The sequence below is a fragment of the Myotis brandtii genome, unplaced genomic scaffold (genome assembly GCF_000412655.1).
Source record: "Myotis brandtii unplaced genomic scaffold, ASM41265v1 scaffold86, whole genome shotgun sequence".
NCBI classification, from domain to species: Eukaryota; Metazoa; Chordata; class Mammalia; order Chiroptera; family Vespertilionidae; genus Myotis; species Myotis brandtii.
The window spans coordinates 1156546-1176687 of record NW_005371503.1 but is presented as its reverse complement, the minus strand read 5'-3'; the positions used below and the strand labels follow the sequence as shown (position 1 = coordinate 1176687).

The following is a 20142-nucleotide window of genomic DNA, read 5'->3' as shown; positions in this document are numbered from 1 at the left end:
GGAGTCACTCATGCTAAGCCCTAGGCCAGCAAACTAAGACTTAACTAAATTTGTGTGTTCAGCTCTCCCAGCAAAGGAAGGCTAAGTCAACTGATCAGCACTTGCTTGCTCAGCACAAGTTATTTAACCCAGCTCCAAGACTTCCCTTTGCTCCATATAAAGGAAGTAATCCTGCTTTCACCAACCAGGAAATGCCTATTATATTCTTTTTCCTGCTCACTTTGGTTTATAAAAATCTCTTGCCCTGTACAATTCTTCAGAGCTCCTTTCTTTTCTTTCTTTTTTTTTTTTAAAAAAATGTATATTTTTATTGATTTCAGAGAGGAAGGAAGAGGCAGAAAGAGACAGAAACATCAATGATGAGAGAGAATCATCCATTGACTGCCTCCCGCATGCCCCCTACTGGGGATCGAGCCTGCAACCCAGGTATGTGCCCCGACTGGGAATCGAACCGTGACTTCCTGGTTCATAGGTCAATGCTCAACCACTGAGCCACACCGGCAAGGCCAGAGCGCCTGTCTATCTACTAGATTGGATACTACCTGACTTGTGAATTGCTGAATAAAGCGAATAAGAACTTTAAAATTTGCTCACTTAAATTTTGTTTTTGACAGCCTTTAGGATCTCACCCTTACTGCCTATCTGTCTAGTCTTCAGCTTCTTCTGCTTGCCTCTTCTGCTCCCTATAAATTCATATCTATGGTTCTCTAAATGCTCTAGGCCAGCAGTCGCCGACCGGTGGTCAGTGGACCACTGGTGGTCTGTGAGGTCTGAAAGGTTGGCGACCACTGCTCTAGGCTTTGTCTCACTGAGACAGGCCAGTAAGCCAGGACAAGTAGAATAGGGAAACTGAGACAAATAACTGAACAAACTGGCAGAGCCATTTACAGCCAGATACAGAAGGTCACCTCCCTAGAGACAACATTTAGGCCTCAGTTGTATTTCAGAAAAGCAGCAAAACCAGGTGAGCAACACCAGAACTAGCTGCGATGACTAATGACCCCCTGCCCTGGCACTGACCAATCAGTGGAGATCACAACCCTGGAAGAGCACACCTGGAAAACTGATGAATATTCTACTGAAACCCTCCCCTGAGACCTCCCCTAAAATTCCTGCCTGCAAGAGAGAGATAAAAGCATCAAGACAAAGGACCCAGAGTGCACTCCCCCCAGGGGAGCAGTGCACCATTCCCTTCCCTCTCTTCTTCCCCCACAAGCATACTTATCCTAAACTCGAAGGGTCTCCACGAGACTTGCAACCAGGGGAGCAGTAGGCAGCAGCAGCTCGTGCCAGGCTAATTCCCTGAACCTGACTCCAAGGCCCCCTTTTCTCTGACTTCCCAGAGAGCTGAGGCAGCCCAGTAGAGGCTCTCCTGTTGCTTCTTCTATGCTAAGCCCTTCCTTGTTTTCCTGCTCCCAGCTTTAATAAATGCACCCTCATACTGACCTGGACTCATGTTGAGAAAATTTTCCTGAAGTCAAGAACACACTCACTCCTGGCTGGCCCTAGACAGACCTGCTCAGGGCCAGGTCCCCTGTTCAGTAACATCACCACTGCCTGGAATGATTTCTTCCTCTTGTCAGTTTGGTCAACTCCTCTTAAGCCTTACCTTAAAGATTCAGTTCTAGACCGCTTGGTTGTCAGGCCACTACTCACTTCTCACCCCGCTGGTGTGGGAACCGCGTCCTCATGGCTGAGGTGAAGGTGAAGCTGCAGCCGCCCAACGCGGATCCAGTAGAAATAGAAAACAGGATTATAGATATGTCACCACAGTTCCCTCATGGAATCACAGACCAAGTAATTCAAAATGAAATGCCTCATATAGAAGCTCAGCAGTGGGCAGTGGCAATCAATAGACTGTTGTCTATGGGTCAGTTGGATCTCTTAAGGAGCAATACAGGCCTTCTGTATAGAATAAAGGATTCTCAGAATGCTGGTAAAATGAAGGGACCAGACAACCAAGAAAAACTAGTATATCAGATCATAGAGGATGCAGGAAATAAAAAAATATGGAGCAGAGATATCCGGTATAAAAGTAATTTGCCATTAACAGAAATTAACAAAATTTTAAAGAATTTGGAAAGTAAAAAGCTTATCAAAGCTGTTAAGTCTGTAGCAGCCTCAAAGAAAAAGGTGTATATGCTCTATAACCTGCAGCCTGACCGGTCTGTGACTGGTGGAGCCTGGTACAGTGACCAGGATTTTGAATCTGAATTTGTAGAGGTGCTTAACCAACAGTGTATTAATTTCCTACAAACCAAGGCAGAAACAGCCTGAGAAAGCAAACAGAATCCAGTGATACATAGAAATAGTTCATTTGCTTCATGAACTATGGAAATATATCTGTGAATTGGGGATGGAAATATATCTGTGAATTGGGGATCAGTAAGATAGAGTTGTCCATGGAGGACATTGAAACCATCTTAAGTACACTCATATATGATGGGAAAGTGGAGATGACTATCATCGCTGCAAAGGAAGGCACAGTTGGCAGTGTAGACGGACACATGAAACTGTACAGAGCAGTCAATCCAATCATCCCACCTACTGGCTTGGTCCGGCCCCCCTGTGGACTCTGCCCCGTTTTTGACGACTGCCATGAAGGTGGTGAGATTTCGCCATCTAACTGTATTTACATGACAGAATGGCTTGAAATTTAATAGAGAGCAAGGAACTTTATGACATCTTTCAAATGAAGTTACTTTGGGAGCAAGTAATTTAACTCATGATGGAACATCAAATTCCCTTGAAAGCAAACTTCACAATAATGGATACAGACTTACTGCTATGAAAATATATTTTTTAAATCTATGAAGACTAAATTTATATTGGTAGAGTAGCCACCAGAATATGAAGCAGGTAAGTGAAATCCATTCTTTAATAAAATACTTTGAAGTTCTGGAGGACAACATCTGAAGCTTTCAAGACTTGACTGTCCAAGAAAAAAGAAGCCAACAAATGCATATTTACCAATGGATAATGGCTAGAGCCTAAAAATGCTTGTTTTGAAGCTATTTATTAAGGTATTCATTGGAGATTGTTTATATCTAGTTCAGTATCACCATTTCTGTTTTCTCAATGGTTCCACTGAGAAGAAATTAAAATAGGAAAGGCAGGAAAAAAAAAAAAGAGATCCAGCTCTAACATCACTTTCTCTGGGAAGCTTATGTGACCTTCCCACACAGAAGCACCTTCCCTCCGTCACACCTTGGTCTGAGCACTCATGTCTCCTGGAGCCATTGCTGTGTCCCCTCTAGACCATCAGCAACTTGAAGAGGACAAGTATTGGTGTCTCCATTGCCCACAGTGACTTAAGAACCCTCCTGGAGCCCATCAGGGACTCCAGTCCTATTGACTCCATCACCTAAGGCACAGAGGGAAAAAACCCCTGCACCTTAAGGGCCTCACTCTAATCTCACTCTATCCCTTTATTTCCTCCACCTCACCTCCCTTTCCTAGAGGCCTGGCAGTTGTTTTGGAAAACAGTAACCGCTCAATCAATGTTCCATGGGGTGCAAGGTGAATGATAGGTTGCCAGTGGTTCCAGAATTCCTGGGCCCCCGATGCAGACTAACGCTTTCCTTAGTCTCCCCACCCGCTTATTATATGTACCCATTACTTATCCTTCAAACAAAAATTTGAGAAAACCAAAGTACACTTTTTGTAAGTGTCTTAAATTTGGTCAGCCCCCCAACTCCCTCTTGTTTGATAGTGCCTTGGCAAGCTCTTAACTTTAGCGGAGTCTCTTAACTTTCTAGCATTGAGTGTCTTCCACAAATAAAGGGAAAGACCAGCTATTAGGCAGCTAAGTGTTTTACAAAAAAAATCCTTATTGTTACCATCTTGCCTGTTTTTCAGATAATAAACAGGAGAGTTCTGAAAAGTTAAGAAACTTTCCCAAGTTCCCTTGACTTACAAAGGGTTGAGCTGGAATTTTACCTCAGGCTATTTGACTTCCAAATCCATGAGTTTCCCAGTGTGTCAATACTATGGTTCCAGTCTCAGGGGTTAATGGTGAAAAAGGAATGAGATAATGACAGTGAAATTGCTTTGAAGTACATACAACGCTACACAGATGTTAGATTAAAAAAAAATATTCATCAACATGTCAACAATATGCAATAGTCTGTATAGAGTACTAATCCTAACTATGATCAACCCTGAAAGGCAAAAAGATAAAATAAAATAAACTAAAATGAAGGGGAAAATATGCCTCATAAGAAACAAATTCCACAGACAAAACAAATTAGAATGTGACCTGTAACATTTAATATACTTTACTTAATCCTTTACAAATGCCCAGAATTAGTCCCAGATTTACAAAATATCGTTTCAGCAAAAAGAGACCTAAATGAGCCCTACTCCCCTATTCCATCGAAGCTAAAATTGAAATGCAAAGAGGGAAAGTGGCTTGCATATGAAGGCACCGATAGCATAGCAGTGTCTGGAACTAGAGTTTTGACAATGAATTCGTGCTTCTTCATATTAAGGACTTGACTTAGAGGAATGTACAGGGATTCTGATCTGCTCCTGATCACAGCTTAGCACCAGTAATATGAGTGCCCTCATGCTTTGGATATCAGTTTAAAATGAACCAAGCATATTTCTTCATTTCTAGAAATGTGTATACCAAATTCTCCCTTCCCAAGGGCAATTATCTATCAAAATTGGGTTATTGCTTATGAAAATATCTTGATTCTTAGTGAGAAAGAGACTCAAATGGTTTTGTACCTGAAGCAAATGAAGTGTGCATCTTGGAATGCTAAATTTCATCTCCAAAGGAAAGCAGCTTGATGTTTTACTTTGATGCATCTGCCTTTTTTTTTTTTTTTTCCATTTTGGTCAAAAAAAGCTACCTTGAGCTATTTTCTTCCTAAATAATTTTTTTTTTAACTAATCAGATGTTCCACCCTCTATGGATTTCATATGAAAATGATTCTTATCCTGAAACTTAAAAGTATTTTTTCCTGCCTTTCAATGTGCATGGAGATAATAGCCTGGAAGGCTTAAAGCGAAAGATGGAATGACAGCTGATTCATTGAATTTGTTACAGCAGACAGTTATAGGAGCCTATGATGTATTTGACATGTCAGGGGTGAAAAGAGACAGAAGACAGGCATCTTGAACTAAGAGCTCAGGATTTGAGGTCAGATTTGAGTTCATGTCTCAGTAGAACCACTGTTAACATTGTTACCTTAGGCAAGCTTTTAACTTCTCTGAGCCTCAGTTTTAGCTTCTTAAAAATGAAGATGATATCGTCAATCTCATAGGGTCATTGTGAGGAATGAAAGAGAAATGAGTGCCTAATATTTAATGAGCACTTATGGCATAGTGTTAAGTTCTTTTACATACACTATCTTATGTAGCCATCATAACAAATTTATTAGGTAGGAACAATTATGATGTTCATTTTACAGATTAGGAAATTGAAGCTAAGGTTAATTAACCTACAAATTTGCACAGAAATTATGATGGGGATAGAGCTTGAAATTGGATTTGTTTTGTTACCAGAAAGGGACCAAGCTAGGTCTGCCCTGGTACAGTCTGGAATGTGTGGGTCTTGACTCCATGCAGGAAAGATTTCATGATATGGGTCCAGGTGATTTTGAGAGTACGTTTATGAGGCAGTAACACTTAGTGGTTAAGAACACAAGCTTTGAAATCCAATGTAGCTTTAAATCACCCTTTTGTGTCTAACTTTGTGACTTCAGCAATTCTTTTTAATTGTCTGAGCTAAGCTTTTGTTTCTTCATCTATGAAATAGAGATAATGACAGTAACTTTCCCCAGTTTACATGAGCATCAGATGAGCGGGTATAAGTGAAAGCTCACTACAAATGCCCTACGTTATACTTAACGTTATATTTCCTGTGTCTCCCCTGGTGTCAGCTTTCATTAGGAACCTGTCCTGAATGCACCAGGGTTTACCAGAAGTGATCATCTCGGAGAGGGAAAAGGCTTCTGGGAGGAGTGCTGTTTCTATAGCAACCATTTGTTAAATCTCTGTTGGCCTGAGGTAAGTGAAAGCTCACTACAAATGCCCTACGTTATACTTAACGTTATATTTCCTGTGTCTCCCCTGGTGTCAGCTTTCATTAGGAACCTGTCCTGAATGCACCAGGGTTTACCAGAAGTGATCATCTCGGAGAGGGAAAAGGCTTCTGGGAGGAGTGCTGTTTCTATAGCAACCATTTGTTAAATCTCTGTTGGCCTTGAAGTAGGCCTGAGATGAAGAAAAGACAGATCATATAATATGTCTCTGGGTGTCCTCTGGGAAAAGGGAGGGCCTCTGGACTGTTGTTGTGCCTGATGCGTTCAGGTTGACATTCTACATGTCTGGGTCAATAGAACCTGTGGTTGTCATAGTCACCTCTGGGCATTTAAGAGCTGGTGGAGCTACTCCCATCTACACTGTGGAATGGTAGAGTATGAGATCTGGAAGAAACCTTGAAGGTCATTGAGCACAAATGGGGAAACTAAGGCCAAAGAGGAAAGGTTTGCCAATGGCAGTCAGTCCCTCCAGTTCTTAATGCCTATCTAAGTCTAGTGCTTTTTCATAAATTTTTCTTTCAACAAGTATTCATTGAGCACTTGTTATGTGGAAAGCTCTGGTTAGGTATGGGCGACGTAGAGAAAAATGAAATACATTTTTTATCATCTAGATCAGGTGTAATGGTGGAGAGAGACATATGCCATATAAAGTGAAAACTTCCCTGCTTTTCCTACTCACCAACTAAAGGACATTCCTGTTCTTCCTCTACTACTTTATTTTTTTAAGATTTTTAAAAATTGATTTTTAGACAGAGAGGAAGGGAGAGGGAAAGAGAGAGAGAGAAACATCCATGTGAGAACCAAATATTGACGGCTGCCTCCTGCACACCCCCTACTGGGGATTGAGCTCACAACTGGGGCATGTGCCCTGATAGGGAATTGAACCATTGAACCTTGACCTCCTGGTTCACGGGTCAGCACTCAACATTGACTGGGCCACACCGACTGGGTGGGTTTTTCTTTTTTATTAGCATCCACGAGAAATGGTGCCAAATTTGAACTTCTTTTCCTTCCTTCCTTCCTTCCTTCCTTCCTTCCTTCCTTCCTTCCTTCCTTCCTGTATTTTCAGTTAGGGCTTTTTTATTTTTTATTTTTTATGGGGGCTTCATTTTGTAGACATGATTAATTAAGTCATTGGCCATTAGTTATTGATTCAACCTCCAGCTCTTCTTTCTATCCCCAGAGATTGGGGAGTGGAGCTGAAAGTTCCAACTCTCTAAACACAGGGTTGGTTCCCCTGGCAACCAGGCCCCATCCTGAGGCTATGCAGAAGCCCTAACCACCAGTCATCAAAAAGTGTCATACAAAAGGTACTTATCACTTTGGAGATTCCAAGGGTTTTAGGAGTTGTTTTTAGGAAAAGGGGTTGGAGGTGAGTAGGGGTGGGAGCAGAGAGCAAATATATATTTCTTATTATGTGACAGCCATGTTTCAAGAGCTCTAATAGGAGTACTAGGGGGAGCATGTAGTGGGTGCTCCTAAGCAGCCTGCCTGTGTCAGGAATCCCTGGAGCAAAGTAGGAATCAGCCAGATGAAGGTGCATGGTGGTAAAATGTACCAGGCAAATGGAACAGCACAAGCAAAGACCCAGGAGAGAGAAAGTTGGATGCTGATCCTAGTATTTAAAGCAGTTCAGCCTGGCTGGAGAAGAGTATGAAGTGAAGGGGCAGACACAGATAACCTCAAAAAGAAGTTAATAAGATCCAGATCACAGAGGGCCTAGAAGAAGCCTCACTCAGGGATCTGCTCTTCATTCCATGGGCAACGAAATGACCTTTTAATGACTTTACTTTAGAAGTTCTCTTTATAAAGACTGGCTTTTTATTAAGTACGACAGCTATTTTAAAACATCTGTAAATCTTTATAAATATAGATAAAGCAAATATGGCTAAATATTAGCAATTGTCAATGTTTTTTTACTTAGCTTGTAGGTATAACAATGTTCATTATACTATTGTTTGGATAACTTTTCTTTTTAAAAAAATATATTTTTATTGATTTCAGAGAGAGAGGGAGAGGGAGAGGGAGAGAGAGATAAAAACATCAATGATGAGAGAGAATCATTGACTGGCTGCCTCCTGGGCACCCCCAACTGGGATGGAGCCTGAAACCTGGGCATGTGCCCCTGCACAGAATCGAACCTGGGATCCGTCAGTTCGCAGGCCGACGCTCTGTCCACTGAGCCAAACCGGCCAGGGATAACTTTTCTTTATGTATGAATTTTTTAATAATAAAAAAGTTTAGGAAAAAATGACTGTGATTGCTCTACTATGCCTTGAATTGCTTGGCCCAGTCTGTGTCTAATTTGTACAAATGATGTGTCCAGTTCAATTATTTTTAGCTTGAAATACCTCTGATATTCTCAGAACCTATGCCTTCTAAATCCAGTAATTCCTCTGTTCCCAGAAATAGTAATTTATTGAACACTTCCTCTGTTCTAGGTGTAAGGATTAAAACAAGATTTGGACATTTCAGTCTAGGGAGATGAGTTGATTAAGTAAACAGATCATTAGAATACAATGAAGTAGAACACAGAAAAATGTTCAAGATGCTGTAAGAACATATGCAGAGTAGCAATGAAACTGTGCTTATTAAAATAAGAAACTTTTACCCCTTCTATGATCTTTGACGTAGAAATGCTGGGTGATTGGAGGAGGGACACTTGATCTTTCAAGTGACTTGTTGGTCTGAAGTTGAGAGTAGATAGATAATTCTGAAAGTCTCACTAAGTCCCTTGAGTAACTTTATAAGCAGGTTTTGAACTCTGTGTCCAGTAGTTTGCTTGGTTCCATTTCTTTCATTTGTGACATGTCTATTTGTCTCTGCATTTTGGCTGCTTCCCTGTGTTTGTTTCTATGTATTAGGTAGAGCTGCTATGTCTCCTGGAGTTGGTAGAGTGGCCTTGCGGAGTAGGTGTCCTGCAGGGCCCAATGGCTCAACTTCCCCAGTCACTGAGCTGGGCACACTATGTGCACCCCTGTGTGGGCCGTGTGTAGTCTTGTAGTTGAGCCTTGATTGCTGTTGGCATTTCTGGGAAGAGTTGACCTCTAGGCCAATTGGCTGTGAGGACCAGCTGCCACTACAGTGGGAGAGCTGCTGTGAAGCAAGGCAGGCTGGTGCTGGTGCTGGGTCTTAGGTCTTATATTGATAGGGTTTGGGGCACATTGTCATTAGCTGTAGCTTGAGAGATTTTAGTGAAGTCTGAAGCCTGAGCAGGGACAGGCCATTCATATGGAAAAGCTGCTGCAAATAGCTTGGGAGGAGCTGCAAATTGGATGGGCAGGGTCTCAGGGAATCACCTGGATGGAGTAGATCAGTGATGGCGAACCTATGACACTCGTGTCAGAGGTGACACGAGAACTCATTTTTTTGGTTGATTTTTCTTTGTTAAATGGCATTTAAATATATAAAATAAATATCAAAAATATAAGTCTTTGTTTTACTATGGTTGCAAATATCAAAAAATTTCTATATGTGACACGGCACCAGAGTTAAGTTAGGGTTTTTCAAAATGCTGACACGCCGAGCTCAAAAGGTTCGCCATCACTGGAGTAGGCCATGCTGATATGGCTGCCAGTCAGCCCTGGGACAGGTCAAGTCCTAGCACAGGAACAATGGCCTTTGTGATACCCCCTGTCTGGGAGAAAGCCAACCCAGAGTTCCTGCACCGATGCCAGACAATCTAGTTTCTCCTTGTATGCTTCTGGGTCCCCTGGTGCTGGAGCTGGGAAGAAGCAGGACCATGTAAGTTTGTCCATGGGCCCTTTCAGAGGAACATCTGGGATTTCAGCAGCCTCAGTGTTACTCAGCCACAATCCCAATGTGCTTTCTTCTTTACTTCTCTAGTTGTAGGACTTCCATTCAGCCAGCTTAGAGGTGGTTTCGCATGGTGGTTGTTCTGTATTTTAGTTGTAATTTTGATGTGGTTGTGGGAGGCAGTGAGTACAGGTGTTTACCTATGCCCCCATATTGGTTATCCCCCAGAATGCTTCTTGTTGGGAAGAGTCTTATACAGTCCATGGAGGGAAGGGAGCCCACAGGCACCCCTATGGAGTTGTGGCTCCTTTGGCAGGGATTTCAGGAGGAAGGAGAATGTCCATAGAATTTCAGAACATCAAAGCTGGAAAAGGTGGTCTCTGGGCCAGTGCCTCTTTAGAGGTGAATGTAAATAATGATAGGAGAACTCAGGTTCTTTCTAGTATTTCCCCAAATCTAGCAGACATTAACCATTTATGGACAGAGGTCCAGTCAGATGAACCAAGACATAAATCTTCTTGTCTTTTAGTCAGAATTATTTTAGCTCACAATGGTAATACTGGTTATCTTGTGCCAATAAGAAGTTCTGACTGGTAGTTTAACTGTGGTTAACAAAAAATGGAAAAATATTATCAGAGATAAAATAATAATAGCAGAAGAAAAATACTAATAATTAAATAATGGGCAAGCATTTTTACATCCTCATTTTATTGATGTGAAAGTTGAGATGAATGAACTTGTCTAAGCCAGCAAGTAGAGTTGGGATTTGAACTCTGAGTGATTAATGCCAGGATGTGAGCTTTTTACTGTTCTTCAACTATTATCATGAGGAAGAGGAGGCTTCTATACAAATTACAGGAATAAGGGGGAAAACCCTCAATGGGAAGAATTAGAAAAATAAATAAAAGTACAATCTATTTGATAAAGTCTCTATTGATGGGAGGAACAGCAGACAAGAATGGGAGAAGTTATTGGTGGCCAACTTTGGCGATCATCCTTACACAAATTATGAGCAAAGAGTTCCGTGGTCAACTTGACTCATAAAACCACAATTAAAAGGTTTCTTAACAGCAAGACTTCTTAGAGTTGTTCAAATGCTAATTGAAGTGCCAAGAAGAATATAACATAGGTAGCAAGTGTAAAAGGAAGTGAAGGGAGAAATATAATTATTGCTTTCTAGCCTAACTTTGCCCTTCCTGACCTTCGTACACAGATCAATATGAAAGAAGATGATAAAATGCAACCAGTCTAATAGGAAATATTTATGGCGCCCTTCCTGACCTTCGTACACAGATCAATATGAAAGATGATAAAATGCAACCAGTTTAATAGGAAATATTTATGGTAACACTGGCCACCACAAAGCCACTTAGATCTTCAAATTTACTTGGTTGATTTTCGTTCTTTAACACAACCATGTCTGGCTATTGGCATTTACCTAATGGTGTACTATAGTCCCACCTCTATACTTTTTCTCGTGCTTCCACCTTGATTTATTTATTTATATCTTCCTTCCTTTCTTTTTCAGTAATATACTTTCTAGGCACAGATCAAATGCCAGGCTTTCCTGATGCCTCCAAGGAGAAGTATCATTCTTTCCTTTCATTCTTACAACAGTAGATATTCTCTGCCCATAACATTGCTCTGCCCGTCAGGCAGGTGATATTGCTTTTCCCGTGGGCCCCTCCCACTGGACTGTAAGCTCTTGAGACCAGGGGCCATGACTGATTCAACTTTGTAGTCTTGCGCCTCAATGAATGAGTGATTGTTTCCTGGACCAGGCCTCCTTGTTTATTAAGGGAAAAGTTGTGAACATATGGTACGTTTGTCTGTTCAGCATCCCTTCCCTCTACTTCTAGTAACAGCATCTCTCCTTCCTTGAGGGCTGTCCCTCTTCCATTTCCACCAGTTAGAGTCCGCCCACCCCCCACTCCCCCATGCTTCTGCTGCAGCTTCTCCTTCAACTCTGTGAGCTGCCCAGAAGTCTTCACTTCCTTTCTTGACGAAGTTGGTTGGAGTATACAGGTCAGAGTTGCTACATGAAATTTGTAAGAGCTAGTCCCTTACAATACTTTCAAGCATTCCTTTTACATTAGGCTTAGTCTCCTTAGGTGAAAAATATGTCCCACAGATTTCTGACCACAGTCCTGCTCCTCATCAAGATGGCTCTTTGGTGACTGTGACAGGGTTGTGGCTTACTGTGTCCTCTTGGCAGTGGGGAGGGAAGGGTCCTTTGGGTTCATGCGATATTGACTGACCTCTCTAGTATCCATGACTGTCTCCTGTTTCCATGGCCACATTCTTTGTCCACTAGAGGGATGCTTGCCCTGCTGGCATTTGTGTCTAAAGTCAAAGCTGGTATTACTTGCAATCTGGTCTCTCTCTCTAGGCTTGGCAGAGAAAGTCAAAGCTGGTATTACTTGCAATCTGGTCTCTCTAGGCTTGGCAGAAGCTCCACTCCCAGGATACCAAATAGGGAGCAGGCTGGGACCCCTCTGCCCTAACTGTTCTCCAAATTGTCAGCATTCAGGCCAGGGAAAGAAGCAAAACATAATGTGATTGTCACCTCTCCACCTCTGTTTCTTCTCTTCTCTGCCTTCTGCCCACATTGTCTTTAAGAGCCTTGACTTAAAAGGGATGGGCTTCTCTTTTTCTTCTATTTTATATCCCTTTGCTCCAGCCTGTAGTTTTATGGCCTTCTAAATTACACCACAGGAAAAATTCTACATCAAGCTGTTATGTAAAATGGGAACAAAAGAAATTTAGACTTTCAAACATATTGCCTTCAAAAATGTCAACAGCTGACTTTCTTTGCATTCCTCCTCTAAGAATCCAATTTCCTCTCTGTTCACCTCATTCCCTAACTGCTGCCAAGAAAGGTGAACAGCGTGGCTAACTATGGAGAAGATCAGGTAATGTGCATATAAATCTACATTAATATTTTCAAAATATTTCCTCTTATACCTTTGACTAAGGAAGCCTAGCTAATATAAGCAGCATGATACACAATTTACAATTTGCTTGTGGATAATTTAATCTTTCCTTTCTGCTGAAGCCTTTCCAAGAATTATCCAAAAGGGAGTTGATCCAGAGTATAAATAGAAACAGATGGCACCATCATGTTGGCAGTGAAGGGGATCGGGAGACTCAGGTGAGGGGTGGTGAGCAGAATCTAAGCCCTCCTCACGGCGCCATAATGTGGTCCCGACCACCCTGGAGCCCAGGTGCTATCTGAGGAGACTGGGAAGCAGAGGCAGGACAATTCTGGATCATTGGCTAAATCATGGCCTTTGACAGAGCTTACCTAAACATGATTAAGATAAAAGGCAAGTTGAGGGCTTGGAGTTAATAAATTCAAACTAGTACTAAAGACAGAAACAATTAGAACCCTCAAATTTTTGACTATGAAAATGGTATCTCTCATATGAGGTCAGATTTGTTGCCCTTTAAAATATATTTTATTGATGTTTTACAGAGAGGAAGGGAGAGAGATAGAGAGATAGAAACATCGATGAGAGAGAAACATCGATCAGCTGCCTCCTGCACACCTCCTACTGGGGATGTGCCGGAAACCAAGGTACATGCCCTTGACTGGAATCGAACCTGGGACCTATCAGTCCACAGGCCGACACTCTATCGACTGAGCCAAACCAGTTAGGGCTTGTTGCCCTTTAAATTAATTATGATTTTTTTCATGATTTGGATGTGTGAAATCCTGGAAGAATTATCATAAAGATGTTTATCATCAAGTCTGGAAAGAAGAAGTAGACTCCTGAGATAATCAAGAGACCATTGAAAGCCGCCTTGGCTGGGTAGCTCGGTTGTTGGAGCATCGTCCTGTACACCAAAAGGTTGCGGGTTTGATTCTGGGTCAGGGCACATACCTAGGTTGTGGGTTCAATTCCCACTTAGGATGTGTACAGGAGGCAACTGATACGTGTTTCTTTGTCACATTGATGTTTCTCTAAAAATCAATTGAAACCCCCCACCCCATATCCTTGGGTGAGGATTTAAAAAAAAAAAAAGAGCCTGGACGGTGTGGCTCAGTGGTTGAGCATCGACCCATGAACCAGGAGGTAACAGTTCGATTCCAGGTCAGGGCACAAATGGGTTGCAGGCTCAATTCCTAGTAGGGGGTGTGCAGGAGGTGGCTGATCAATTATTCTAATCATTGATGTTCTTATCTCTCTCTCTCCCTCTCCTTTTCTCTAAAATCAATTTTAAAAAAAAGAGAGAGAGAGAGAAAGAGCCCTAGCTGGTTTGGTTCAGTGGATAGAGCATCAGCCTGTGGACTGAAGGGTCCTGGGTTTGATTCTGGTGAAGGGCACATGCCCGGGTTGCAGCCTCGATCCCAAGTAGGGGGTGTGCAGGAGGCAGCCAATCAATGATTCTCTCTCATCATTGATGTTTCTTTCTCCCTCTCCCTTCTTCTCTGAAGTCAATTAAAAATATTTTTAAAAAAGATCATTAACAGCCAAAATATGAGAGATTTGAAGGTTCTTAGAGACTTTGATGAGCAGAAGGTCCCACCATGGAACAGCTAGTCAGAATAAAATAAAGAGATGAAAAATGGTGCCATTAAGTTTCTTGCTGTTGGAGTGGGAGAAAGCTAGAACGATCCAGGTAATTGATGAGAGTGGAGACACCAGTATGAACTCATGTTTAGCTTAATATAGATATAGATGGTTACATATAGAAATATGAGGTTCTGTGCCCAGCACAAGGCAAGTTTTTGATAGCTTCTACTCCTCCCCACTCCCGCTCCCGCTCCCTCGCCAAGGTAGGGCTGTAGCTTCATTTTGAGAAAGTCATAAAACCCTTACTTGTTTTGGTTCCTCAGTTCGGTCATGTCATTTGATAAGCTAATTTCTGCATTCATGCTTGCAGAGAGGTTCTTTGCCTTTGACAGAGTGACTCATTCCTAATGAGGGACCTGGGGGCAGGTGACCCAGGTAGAAGGCAGGTGGCTGTCTGCTTGTCCATCTGGCCCCTTCCTGGTAATCACTGCTCCAAATCAGATGCTTAATTAGCATTCACGGGAGCCCGTCTGCAGTAAAGGACACTGAACAAGAGAAGCTGAAGCCTGAGCCCGAGACCCAGCTCTGCCAGCAGCCCTGCTGACCTTTGACCTGCAGGGAGTCTCCATCTCCCTAAACTCTGATTTCGTCACCTCTAAAATGGGGAAGCATTGGCCCTGTCTCTGTCACAGGGTGTGAGTAAACACCATAATGACTTGTTGAATGCCTGTGGCAAAGTGAACTCACTGCTGGTCCTTAGTTATTACTCCTACTTGTGATGCCACTTTGTCATCCTTAGAGGCTCATGCCGATTGCCTGCTTGGTTGGTGCCGTGGGAATCATCAGTCCCAGATTTAAACATCGATCAAGTACTTCCTCTCTGAGACTTCTGCAATCAGCCTCCACCCTGGAGTCGTCAGAGACAGGCTGGGTTCCCACATTTAAGGATGATGCCACCAAGCTATTTGCTTACTCCAGGACATAGCCTTACTCTCCTTTGTTTTCACCATTGTACTTAGTAACTCACTTTCTTGATTATAAGGAAATATTTTTTCCAGTGCCCTTTTCTTCACAGTTGATTCAGTTTTGGAAACCAGTGTGTGACAAATTTTAACACGCACGAAATCACTGGGGAACCTTGTCAAATGCAGATTCTGGTTCAGTAGGTCTGGGAAGAAGCCTAAAATTCTGTATTTCCAACAAGCTCCAGGCGAGTACCTCTGATCCCAGAACGCACTCTACAGAGAAGGTGTACTCTGCCGTCCGTGGATGCACAGGACTGGCTGACTTGCTGTGGAGACTTCTGTGAGCCCTTAACAGAGGGGAGGGGGACGTGCAGCATGCACACAGCCCTCTGCAGGCTGCCCAGGAAAGCTGGCTCCAAAGCCCAGCTCTTGCCACTGCTCTGTGTTGCTCTTTGTCCAGTGGAACATAGTAACAAATCATTCTAGGATTCAGGCAGGAAATACACAAAAACGAGTGTCATTAAACTAGTGTCATAAGCGGTCAACTTTGGCAAACCAGTGACTGGGGCAGCATTAGAATTCTCTTCTTGTGGACTTGCTTCAGATGATTGGGAGAAATATACAATGTCGATGAGGGCAGACTCACAGCTGTCTCATTATCCTGTCCCATTGCCTTTGCAGCCTGTAATTCATTACTGGGCATCAGTCCTCACTCGGGAGAAGGGCTGAGACACATTACTGACAATGTTGGCCTTTGTCTGAAGCTCTGGCCAAAACTTCAGGGATATAAGGTGATTAACTAAAAGGGGATTTGGAGATTATCTGCGGTTTCAATATCAAGGTCATGCCTGACACCACATAACTAAGAATTCATTCTATAAAATATCAAGGCGATTACAGGCCTATAACGTTAATTTTCTCTTTTCAACCACCGCTCTTTCTCAGTCTTCTTAAAATGTCTCCTGGGTAGAAGGTAATAACAGGAACAGGGACATAATTACCTCATAGGTTTAGGCTCCACATTTACTCTTTTTTTAAAAAGCTGTGTTTAACTTACCTCTTAGTTCTTATAAAATGTTTTTGATTTAAGTCTCCAGGCCAGGAAACCACCACTTCCAAGGGAATAAAACTCTGCATATGGTTCTAAGGAATGTGTTTTAAATGCCCTGACTTGTAAGCAGAGAAAAGAAGGTCCTATTGTACCATTGTACTTTGAAGCAGATCTTTGACGAATCCAACATTTAGTGTATTGCAAAGCAAACAAACTCCCCGTCTCCCCAGTTCTCCCACGAGCATATGGATTGTCCTGTGTCTTGACCAATTGTCCAAGCTGTTTCTTGCTTCCTGAATTCTTGCCTCCTATTAGGCATATCAGTGTTGGAATACTAACCTCTATATCTTACACCAATCTGACCCCCTCTCCCTTTTGTTCACCTGCCCTGCTAGTCTGTGCTAACTTGTCATTTTAATCTCTTTCCCAGGCAACAAAACTGGATATAGGTGGGCCAGTCAGGTAGCCAATAGGATTGGGTGGGGATATATTTTGTGTCAATCTCAGCCTATGGATAGTGAAGTTATTGGCTGGGAATGTCTGGGGGCACTCACCTGGGCCCACAGAGAGCTTCCACAGACACCTCCCTTTTCAAAACCTATGTTGTAACGCTTGTGGTTCTTACTATGATAGTAAGTTACCCTCAGCAATAGTCATCTGGAAAGTTTGAAAAAACATAGTTTATTACTTACAGATACTGGAGGGTGCACGCACACCTGGGGCCACAAAGAGAAGTTGTGGGGGTTGGGTGGATGGGGCGGAGAGAAAGGGAACATGGGCCTAGGGTTCTGCTTTTATCATGGTCGAGGGTGGGGTAACTAGGATTTCACAGGTTTATTCTTTATTAGGGATGTAAACCATAAGAATGGGAATTAAAGTACAGAAAGGGAAATGCAAGTGGCCAAAAGGACAGTTATCTAAGTCAACTGGAGATCTCTAAAGCAAAGGAAACTTCACGGACATGAAGCCTGGTTCTTTATCTAGTTGTGTAGCTGGCAATGTGTTTGTTGGAAATAGCTGGCTTTGAGGTTGATGCCTGTGCAGCCAAGTACTCAATGTCAGACAGCTGCTTGATAATCAAGAACTCTCACTGCCAGGGCTCACACACAGACTGAGATGACAGTAGGACAGAATCAGGGACTCTGAGAAGAGACGCCCTTTCCCCATAACGGTTCTTCCCAGGTTGTGAGCAATGGGGCAAACCATGCACGGGTCTGTGTTAGACTCTTAGGTATCAAGGTCACCCTTTCATGATCTTTATGCACTCACTGTCTGTTCTAAAGTCTCTGTGTTTTAGCAAAAAACAACAACATTCTGCTATGAGGCCTTTCTTTCTGTATTACAGCATCTAAATAAAGCCTGGCTCCAAGCAGGTGTTACTGCTTGCTGAGCAGAGGGTAAAGAATGACAACTAGATAAATGAATTATAAGAAATGCCAGCTTTTTTGCAAATGTTTTCTTTTTAAAAAAATTTTTTAATTTATTATTTATTTTTAAACCTTTATTGTGGAGAGTATTTCCCTCCCCATTGCCCCCCTCCACCCAGTTCCCACCCTGGCCCATGCTTTCACCATCCTACTGTGTCCATATGTAAGATCTTTGGTTAATCTCTTCCTGCCACCCCCAACCATCCTTTTCCCTATGAGATTCCTCAGTCTCTTCCATGTTTCCATGCCCCTGATTCCATTTTATTCACCAGTTTATTTTGTTCATTAGATTTCTTTTTTGTTTATTTTGATTTTTAGATTCAGTTGTTGATAGATATGTATTTGTTGCCATTTATTGTTCATATTTCTTCTTCTTCTTCTTCTTCTTCTTCTTCTTCTTCTTCTTCTTCTCCTCCTCCTCCTCCTCCTCCTCCCTCTTCTTCTTCTTTCTCTCCTCTTCCTCTTCTTAAACAATACTCTTCAACATTTCATGTAATACTGGTTGGGTGGTGATGAACTCCTTTAGCTTTTTCTTGTCTGTGAAGCTATTATCTGACCCTCAATTCTAAATGAGAGCTTTGCTGGGTAAAGTAATCTTGGTTGTAGGTCCTTGCTATTCATCACTTTTGAATATTTCTTGCCATTCCCTTCTGGCCTACAAAGTTTCTTTTGAGAAATCAGCTGACAGTCATATGTAGGTAACTCACTCCCTTGTAGGTAACTCACTTCTTCTCTTTTGCTGCTTTTAAGCTTTTAAGATTCTCCCTTTGGCATTTTAATTATGATGTGTCTTGGTGTGGGCCTCTTTGGGTTCCTTTTGTTTAGGGCTCTCTGTGCTTCCTGGACTTGTAAGTCTACTTCTTTCACCAGATAGGGGAAGATAGTGTCTCCTTACACCAAGCATGTCAAATCCAAAGGCTAACATAGGCCAAATAAATAACGTTTAAATTTATGTGGGGGGCAGAAAACCAAAAGCTTCAATTTTCATAGAAACATAGGTTTATTTTGATAGAGACATACTGAATACAGAGGGCTGAAATAAATGAGTAATCGTTAACATAAAATAATAAAACATTTTAATAAAAATTAATATTTTTTCTTGAACATTAACTTACCAGATACTGAATAACTGCACAAATTAATAAGCGTAACACAAATACACCTATTTTTCTTGTTCTCCAAAAGCAAAATATTTCCTGTTGCACACACCAAACAAGTCAGTCAAAGACTAATGACATGGCAATTGGCTGCTAAAATATTTGCTGCTAGTATTAGTGGAGAGAAACGGTGCACCTGTGTGTAAGGCGCATAAGGGAAATGAATGCAACACAATTATAGTAATCAGTCATTAGCGAATGTTGTAGTTCGTTATTAATAATTATGTATAATAGGATATTGTAAAAATTAAGATATGAAGCTTTAATTAAAAGATTTCTTACATACAGTTATATTGGCTGGGCCTCAAAAATATTTGCTGTGGGCCACATGCGGCCTGTGGGCCATGAATTTTACATGCTTGCCTTACACTATTCATATTTTTGGATTCTTTTTTGTTGTTGTTGTTCTTCTGATTGGGTGATTTTTGCTTCCTCATATTCCAAATCGTTGATTTGATTCTTGGAATCCTCTACTCTGTTGAATCCCTATAAATTATTCCTTATTTCAGTTAGTGTACGCTTAATTTCTGACTGGTCCTTTCTTATGTCTTTGACATTCTCACTAAGATTCTTGAAACTCTCACTAAGTCTCTTGAAGCTCTCATGAATATACTTGAGTAACCTTATAACCATGATTTTGAACTCTATCTGTGTCCAGTAGTTTGCTCGGTTCCATTTCTCTCATTTGTGACATGTCTATTTGTCTCCGCATTTGGCTGCTTCCCTGTGTTTGTGTCTGTGTATTAGGTAGAGCTGCTATGTCTCCTGGAGTTGGTTGAGTGGCCTTGTGGAGTAGGTGTCCTGTAGGGCCCAGTGGCTCAGCCTCCCCAGTCACCTGAGCTGGGCACACTATGTGCACCCCTGTGTGGGATGTGTGCACAGTCTTGTAGTTGAGCGTTGATTGCTGTTGGCATCTCTGGGAGGAATTGACCTCCAGGCCAATTGACTGTGAGGATCAGCTGTGATGACAGTGAGAGAGCTGTTGTAGCCACAGATGATCCTCTATGGCAGTGGTTCTCAACCTCCTGCCCTTTAAATACAGTTCCTCATGTTGTGACCCAACCATAAAATTATTTTCGTTGCTACTTCATAACTGTAATGTTGCTACTGTTATGAATCGTAATGTAAATATCTGATATGCAAAATGGTCTTAGGCGACCCCTGTGAAAGGGTCGTTCAACCGCCAAAGGGGTCGCGACCCACAGGTTGAGAACCGCTG

General features: G+C 42.1%; 1 long non-coding RNA gene and 1 pseudogene across 2 annotated transcripts in view; both read left to right on the top strand.

The window, feature by feature from the left end:
- Window positions 1–20142, top strand: part of LOC102261661 — a 115163-nt gene that overhangs the window by 70184 nt on the left and 24837 nt on the right. The window lies entirely within an intron of this gene.
- Window positions 1666–3018, top strand: LOC102261362 (annotated as a pseudogene).